Here is a 9,066-nt window from a genome sequence, read left to right as displayed (position 1 = left end):
ACTTAGGCGATTGGGGATCGCAGCTAAGTCCCCGAGTGCGACGTTTAGAGCACACTCGGAGGAAGTTAGAACTTAGGTGATTCAGGGTCGCAGCTAAGTCCCCGAGTGCGACGTTTAGTGCACACTCGGAGGAATTTAGTACTTAGGTGATTCTTGATCACAGCTAAGTCTCCGAGTGCGACGTTTAGAGCACACTCGGAGGAAGTTAGAACTTAGGTGATTCAGGATCGCAGCTAAGTCCCCGAGTGCGACGTTTAGTGCACACTCGGAGGAAGTTAGTACTTAGGTGATTCTTGATCACAGCTAAGTCCCCGAGTGCGACGTTTAGAGCACACTCGGAGGAAGTTAGAACTTAGGCGATTCAGGATCGCAGCTAAGTCCCCGAGTGCGACGTTTAGTGCACACTCGGAGGAAGTTAGTACTTAGGCGATTCAGGATCGCAGCTAAGTCTCCGAGTGCGACGTTTAGTGCACAATCGGAGAAAGTTAAAACTTAGGCAATTCAGGATCGCAACTAAGTTTTTTTTGTGTGTGTGACCGGAGTCTGCGACCGTGGAAAAACTCTGAATCTGCAAAAAACTGAATCTGCTGTATATTATTTCATCGATACTTGTTCGTTACACTGCTTCAGTCGACGATCACGTATAGAAGCGCTTGAGGAGGTCTCCGTTCCATGCACGCGGCTCGTCTGTCTCCCTCTGAATGTTGTAGAGTCTGTATGCTCCGTTGTTCAGCAGCTTGGAGATGATGAAAGGCCCTTCCCAGGCCGGAGCCAACTTGTGGGGTCTTTGCTGATCCACTCGGAGCACTAAGTCGCCTGCTTGGAATGTGCGACTCCTGACATGACGCGCATGAAAGCGTCGCAGATCTTGCTGGTAAATTGTTGAGCGAGTTAGTGCCATCTCGCGTTCCTCGTCTAGAAGATCTACTCCATCTTGCCTTGCTTGTTCTGCTTCAGCTTCGGAGAAGAGTTCGACTCGTGGGGCATTATGAAGCAGGTCACTCGGAAGGACCGCTTCTGCTCCATAAACGAGGAAGAACGGTGATCGCCCCGTTGATCTGTTCGGAGTGGTGCAGAGGCCCCAAAGCACTGAAGGTAACTCGGTGACCCATGCGCCAGCAGCGTGTCCTACCTCTCGCAGGAGTTGGGGCTTCAAACCTTGAAGAATAAGCCCATTCGCCCGCTCAGCTTGTCCGTTGGATTGAGGATGTGCTACGGAAGCAAAATCCACTCGGATACCCTGACTCGCACAGAAACCTTTGAATCTGTCCGAGTCGAAGTTTGTCCCGTTGTCCGTGATTATGCTCTGAGGTACCCCGAATCTGGAAACGATGTCCCTGACAAACTTGACAGCTGTTGAGGCGTCGAGTTTCTTGATGGGCTTGGCTTCTATCCATTTTGTGAACTTGTCGACTGCCACCAACAGATGTGTGTAGCCTCCTTGGCCTGTCTTGAATGGTCCGACTGTATCTAATCCCCAAACTGCAAATGGCCACACAAGAGGGATTGTCTTCAATGCAGATGTTGGCTTGTGGGACTTGTTGGAGTAGAACTGACAACCTTCACATCGGTCGACCATATCTTTAGCCATCTCGTTTGCCTGCAGCCAAAAGAACCGGCTCTGAATGCCTTGGCGACGATTGCTCTCGAAGAAGCGTGATGACCGCAGGTTCCCGAGTGAATATCCTCTAGGATCAACTGCCCTTCCTCTAGGGAAATGCAACGTTGAAGAACGCCTGAAACACTCTCCTTGTACAATTGGCCATCAATGACAGTGAATGCCTTCGACCTGCGGACTATTTGCCTGGCTTGGACTTCGTCTTCTGGAAGTTCTTGCCTCAGGATATATGCAATGATCGGCACAGTCCAATCGGGAATGACGGCCAGAATCTCCATGACCAGATCAACCACATCAGGTACATCAACTTCTATCGGATCTGTTGTGCTCTTGGGTTGTACCGATTCCTCTGTGAAGGGATCTTCTTTGACTGAGGGAAGGTGGAGGTGCTCGAGGCAGACATCACTCGGGACTGGTCTCCGAGTGGATCCGAGTTTTGCCAACTCATCAGCTGCTTGGTTCTTCAGTCTCGGAACATGGTGGAGCTCTAGACCTTCAAACTTCTTCTCCAGCTTCCTCACTGCATTGCAGTATGTGGTCATGGTGGGGTTCCTGACGTCCCACTCTTTCATCACTTGATTGACCACCAAATCCGAATCGCCGTAGACCATCAAGCGACGGACGCCGAGTGAGATGGCTATGCGCAATACGTAGAGGAGAGGTTCATACTCTGCCTCGTTGTTGGAGGAATCAAAGTGTATCTGCACATGTACTTGAGCTTGTCGCCCTTTGGTGATATGATCACAACACCAGCGCTGGAGCCATTCAACATCTTAGACCCATCGAAGAACATTGTCCAATGAGCCGAGTAGATGTGGGTCGGGTGCTGTTGTTCTACCCATTCTGCTATAAAGTCAGTCAGGGCTTGAGACTTAATAGCTTTCTTGGCCTCGAACTTGATGTCACAGTACAACATCTCCATTGCCCACTTCGCCACTCGGCCTGATGCGTCTCGATTGTGGAGAATTTCCGACAACGGAGCATCAGAAACGACAGATACCGAGTGGTCTTGGAAATAATGAGCCACCTTCTTCGCAGTCATATAGATCCCATAGATAAGTTTTTGATAATGGGGATACCTCTGCTTGGAAGGAGTCAGGACTTCGGAGACGTAGTACACTGGCCGCTGAACTTTGTATGCTTTGCCTTCTTCTTCTCGCTCGACTGTAAGAACAGTACCGACGACTTGATTTGTAGCCGTGATATATAGAAGAAGGGGCTCTTTACTGAGCGGAGCAGTAAGAACCGGCTGGGTGGAAAGTAGGACTTTGAGGTCGTCGAATGCGACTTGGGCTTCATCTGTCCACTCGAAGGTATCTGATTTCTTCATGAGTCGGTACAGAGGAAGTGGTTTTTTGCCGAGTTGACTGATGAACCTGCTCAAAGCCGCTAGGCAACCTGTGAGCCGTTGAACATCGTGTATTCTGACCGGACTCTCCATTCGGACGATGGTACCGATCTTTTCGGGGTTGACGTCGATCCCTCGTTCGGAAATGAAGAAACCGAGTAACTTTCCGCTGGGAACACCGAATGAACATTTGGCTGGGTTGAGCTTGATATCGTACCTACGAAGGTTGGCGAATGTTTCTGCCAAGTCAGTCAGCAGGTCGGAACCTTTGCGTGACTTGACTACGATATCATCCATATATGCCTCCACATTGCGACCGATCTGGTCGAGGAGACATTTTTGGATCATGCGCATAAAGGTAGCTCCTGCATTCTTCAGACCGAAAGGCATAGTGATGTAGCAGAAGCACCCGAATGGGGTGATGAAGGCTGTTTTTAACTCATCGGGACCATACAGACGGATCTGATGATAGCCCGAGTAGGCATCAAGAAATGACAAACGCTCGCATCCCGCAGTCGAATCGACAATTTGGTCTATGCGGGGGAGCGGAAAATGGTCTTTCGGGCATACCTTATTGAGATGCTTGAAGTCGATGCACATTCGGAGCGACTTGTCCTTCTTGGGTACCATGACAACATTGGCGAGCCACTCGGAGTGGTGAACCTCGCGAATGAAGTTGGCGGCCAGCAGCTTGGCCACCTCTTCCCCGATTGCCTTCCTCTTGTGCGCGGCAGATCGGCGCAGGCGCTCTCGGACGGGCCGAGCGATGGGATCCACGTGCAGTCGGTGCTCAGCCAACTCCCTGGGTACACCTGGTATGTCAGAGGGTTTCCATGCGAAGATTTCCCAGTTCTCACGGAGAAATTGGGTGAGCTCGGCTTCCTATTTAGGATCGAGGGTGGTGGAGATGTTCGTCGGGGCAGCAGAGTCGTCCGTCGGGTGGATGCTGACCTTCTTCGTCTCTCCTGCCGACTGGAATGCGGACTCAGAAGCTGGTTTCTTTGAGCGCATCAGGTCGACGGGGTTGACTGTCTTCTTGTACTCGTCGAGCTCGAGAACAACCATCTGCTGGTCGGCGAATCTTGATCCCTGCTGCAGACACTCTTCGGCTCGCCGACGATTGCTCGTGATGGTGATCACGCCTTTCGGGCCTGGCATCTTCAGCTTCAAGTAGATGTAACACGGACGGGCCATGAAACGAGCATACGCCGGGCGGCCCAGGATTGCGTGGTAAGCACTCTGGAAGTCTACCACTTTGAATGTCAGCTTCTCCTTGCGGAAGTTCTTGTCGGAGCCGAAAACAACGTCCAACGTGATCTGACCGAGTGACTTGGCCTTCCGTCCAGGGACGACTCCGTGAAATTGCATGCTGCTCTCGCTGAGTTTGGACATCGGAATGCCCATCCCCTTGAGTGTGTCAGCGTACATGATGTTCAAGCCGCTGCCGCCATCCATGAGGACTTTGCGCAGTCGGACTCCTTCCACCACCGGGTCGACGACCAGAGCCTGTCTCCCCGGAGTGGGTACATGTGCGGAATGATCCGACTGGTCGAAAGTGATCGCAGTCTGAGACCATTTCAGGAACTTGGGACTGGTTGGAGTGGCCATGTTAACCTCTCTGTTCATCAGTTTCAGTCGACTCTTGCTTTCGATGTCAGCAAAAAACATGAGGGTTGCATGGACTTGGGGGAACGGATCCTCCTTATCCTCCTCATCTTGTTCAGGATCCTTCTCACTCGGTTGTCCCTCGCTGAACCCCTGGATCAGGAGACGGCACTGTCGAGTGGTATGCTTCGCGTATATGGGGTTGCCTTCTTCGTCCATCTTTGTGTGAACCGGACAAGGCTGGTCCAGGATGGGATTGTTGAACGGCTTCTTCTTGGGGGTAAACTGCGCCTTCGCTTTGCCCTTGAACTTGCCATTGGTCACGGCTGCAGCTTCTGCTTGCGGTGTGGGCGGAGCTTTCTGTTTCTGCTTCCGAGTGTTACCTCCGTCAATATCGCCAACTGTCTTGTGCTTGCCGCTTCGAATGCGGTCCTCTTCCTCGCCATTTTCATAGCGAGCCGCTATCTCCATCATCTTGCTCATGGAGATGTCGCCTGTTCGACCGAACTTTAGGTACATCTCTCTGTACCGCACACCTGCCTTGAAGGCGCAGACTGCTTGATGCTCGGTGACGTTCTCCACCTGTGGTAGAGAGTTGTCCAACGCTGGATGAAGTCGCGCAGGGGCTCATTCGGCTTCTGGGCACAGTGCTGGAGCTCCACAAGGCCTGCAGGGCGTTTGCACGTCCCTTCGAAGGTCCTGATGAACACTCGGGCCAGATCCGCCCAACTGTAAATGCTCGAGGGGGCCAACTGGTTCAGCCACGCTCGTGCCGAGCCGTCGAGCATCAGAGGGAGGTGCTTCATAGCGACATGGTCGTCCCCTCCTCCGATCTGGACTGCCACTCGGTAGTCATCCAGCCATGTTTCCGGCTTGGACTCTCCTGTAAACTTACTGATTCCCGCTGCCAATCGGAAGTTGGGCGGGATGTCAGCCGAGCGGATGGCTCGACTAAAACAGTCGGGACCAGACACGATGGCCCTGCTTCCACTCGGACGGTCCATATCATGACCATCACGGTGGGCTCGACCCCTGTCGACTCTTCGCTGGGCGATACGTCCTCTTGCGTCGGGTCTTGGGTCGTAAGTGTCGCCGACTGAACGCCGATCATCATGATGTCGGGATCCATAGGGCCCACCCTGCGGAGGGGTGCGTGAGTGGCGGCGATCTTCATGAATCATGGAACGGCTTCCTCCCCTGTGGCGCTGATGGGATCCAGGACTGTGAACCGACCGAAGCGTGTTTGCGTGGACGGAACTATTGTAGATCCGGTTGTGCGACTGGGAGATTGCCGAATTCTGCTCCTCGCCGTGTGCAACAGGGCTCGGATCTGCTCAATCCCCCTTCCTACCTCCGAATCAGTCGGCTGGAGGGAATCGGCTATCTTGGCAGCCGCAGCCAAGTTGAGGAGGGGCGTGCGGAACAACTCCACGTTGCTCCGCCGAGTGTGTCGACTGGCAGAACGGCAAGGTGGACGGCGCGCACCGAATGCTTCACCGACCTCGCGCTCGCTTCGACCAACTTGACGGGGATCTTCATGGGAGTTGGCCATGTGTACTTCTGCTGCAGGCCCGCGACCCACGTACTCGGAAGGAAACTCAGTCGGAACTGAGCCTGAGCGCTGGGAACGCGGGGCAACCACAACAGACTCCAAAACTGCCACTTGAGAAGACGCGATCTGACGCGCTCGGGCATGCTGCACCCAACGTTGGAGACGCGGACGGCGGGACCGCTTGTTGCGGCGCATGACGGAGGTGCAGGTCGACAACGGAGCCGATTGTTGGAGAAGAAGAACGCCACGGGCGCCGGCACAGAAGTGCGTGGCCCCACGACGGGGAAGCGCCTTGACGTCGAGAGGTGCCTCCCGAAGCCACGCCGAATCGTCGACGGTGAAGGAGAGAGTGCCGAAGAAGATCTGGTGACCCATGCTCGAATCTCCACCGGTCGACATGACGAAAGGAAGTAGTCGCAAACTCGCCGGAAGTCGCTTAGACGCCTGCCCCAAGGAGGGCGCCAACTGTCGTGGGTATAAGCCTGACAGTAGATGTGTAGGGTACAAATGAGATGGGCAGAGTCCTAGCTACGGCGAGGTTGTATGAGTTCAGGCCCCTCTGCGGTGGAGGTAACAACCCTACGTCTCAGTGCTCTCGGAGCTTGTTGTCGAGTGGAATATGGAATACAATGATTTGCTAACCCCTTTACCAGTGGGGGAGGGTGGCTTATATAGAGTGCGCTGCCCTCCACAATGGTTCTGATTCAGGGGCGGAGTAGTGGCGACTGAATGTGTACGTTACAGGTAACGGACGACCTAAATGCTAATAAATGCACCTGGAAACGTACAACCGTTTCCCCCCACAGGGGTCATGGTGTACCGAGTGGTATCCAGTCGGTCAGCTAGATACGCTCCGAATTCTACTCTCCGACTGGACGTCATCGAGGATCTGCTACCGACTGGATGATGGGGATTCCTTAATTTAGTCGGAACTGACTAAGGCCCTTGTCCTTTGGGAGGGGTAGTCCTTGGGTAGGACCTATAGGGCAGGCCTATGACCCTACCCTAGGACTATAACCCCATCATGAAGGATTGCAATCTATGTGAAGTACAATGAAATCCACGGTACATAGTTCTTATTTGCAATAATAAGAACATCACCGTTCCTTCCCATGGGTTTCTTGACAGTAGAATCCGCAAGATGCAAATTAAGAGAACACTCTTCAATCTCATGAACACCAAGAATACCACATAAAGACTTTGGAATCGCGGAAACACTAGCACCCAAATCACACAAAGCATTGCACTCATAGTTTTTGATCTTGATTTTGATAGTAGGCTCCCACTCATCATGAAGTTTTCTAGGTATAGAGACTTCTAGTTCGAGCTTCTCTTCAAGAGATTTCATCATAGCATCTACGATATGCGCGATAAAGGCTTTGCTTTGGCTATAAGCACGTGGAGAGTTTGCAATGGATTGCATCAAAGAAATGCATTCAAACAAGGAGCAATTATCATAATTGAATTCCTTGAAATCCAAAGTGGGTGTTTCATTACTACCCAAAATTTTGATTTCTTCTACTCCACTCTCCACACCTTTATCATCAAGATGGGTGGACTCCGAATCATTGGGGCGTTTTTCAACCAAAGTGGATTCATATCCAGCCCCTCCATAAATAGGTTTGACACGCGAAAACAAAGATTCAAGAGGAGACACACCAAGCACTTTAAGATCTTCGTGATTTGCATCACTAGAACACACCCTTTTAAACCATTCATGCCTAGCGCGAATTTGGGCGGTTCTTTCTTTGCTCTCATTCATGGAGAAACGCATAGCTTTCAAAGTTTCATCCAAGTTGACCTTGGGAGGAGCACATCTAACTTTCAAAGCATCAATATCACAAGACATCCTATCAACACTCTTAGCCAAATCATCAATTTTGAGTAGTTTTTCCTCTATGGACGCATTGAAAATATTTTGAGAGTTGATGAACTCTTTGATATTACTCTCTAAATCAGAGGGTAATTTGTTGTGATTTCCATAAGTGTTGTTGTAGGAATTGCCATAATTCTTAGAGGAGTTACTAGGAAAAGGCCTAGGAACATAGTTTCCTCTAAAAGCATTGTTGTTGCCAAAATTGTTCCTACCAACAAAATTCACGTCCAAACTAGGGTTGCTACTCTCAATCAAGGAAGATAGTGGCATGTCATTAGGATCTACAGTAGTGTTTCTACTAGCAAACAAATTCATCAACTCGTCCATCTTAGCACTAAGCAAGTTAATCTCTTCTATAGCGTGTACCTTTTTGCTAGAAGGCGACCTTTCAGTGTGCCACTGAGAGTAGTTGGTCATGATATTGTCTAGGAGTTTTGTAGCGTCTCCTAACGTGATTTCCATGAAAGTTCCACCTGAGGCGGAGTCCAAGATATTGCGAGAAGCGAAATTCAAGCGAGCGTAAAATATTTGTATAATCATCCAGAAACTCAAGCCATGAGCGGGACAAATTTCTAATCATAAGCTTCATCCTCTCCCAAGATTGTGCAACGTGTTCATGATCAAGTTGCTTGAAATTCATGATATCGTTACGTAAGGAGATAATCTTAGCCGATGGAAAATACTTGGATATGTAAGCATCTTTGCACTTATCCCAAGAATCAATACTATTTTTAGGCAAATAAGAAAACCAAGTTTTTGCGGGATCTTGCAACGAGAAAGGAAAAAGTTTCAACTTAATCACGTCATTATCAACATCTCTTTTCTTTTGCATATCACAAAGCTCAATGAAGGTATTGAGATGGGATGCGACATCTTCACTAGGAAGGCTAGAGAGTTTCTCTTTCATAACAAGATTCAGCAAAGCTGCGTTGATTTCATACGATTCCGCACTAGTGGCGGGAGCAATCGGAGTACTAATAAAATCATTATTGTTGGTACTCGAGAAGTCGCAAAGTTTGGTGTTTTCAGCCATGATGACTTCAACAAACAAACAAGCACACAAGCAA

Source organism: Hordeum vulgare, chromosome 6H, assembly GCF_904849725.1.
Source record: "Hordeum vulgare subsp. vulgare chromosome 6H, MorexV3_pseudomolecules_assembly, whole genome shotgun sequence".
Classification (NCBI taxonomy): domain Eukaryota; kingdom Viridiplantae; phylum Streptophyta; class Magnoliopsida; order Poales; family Poaceae; genus Hordeum; species Hordeum vulgare.
Note: the sequence above shows the minus strand (reverse complement) of the source record.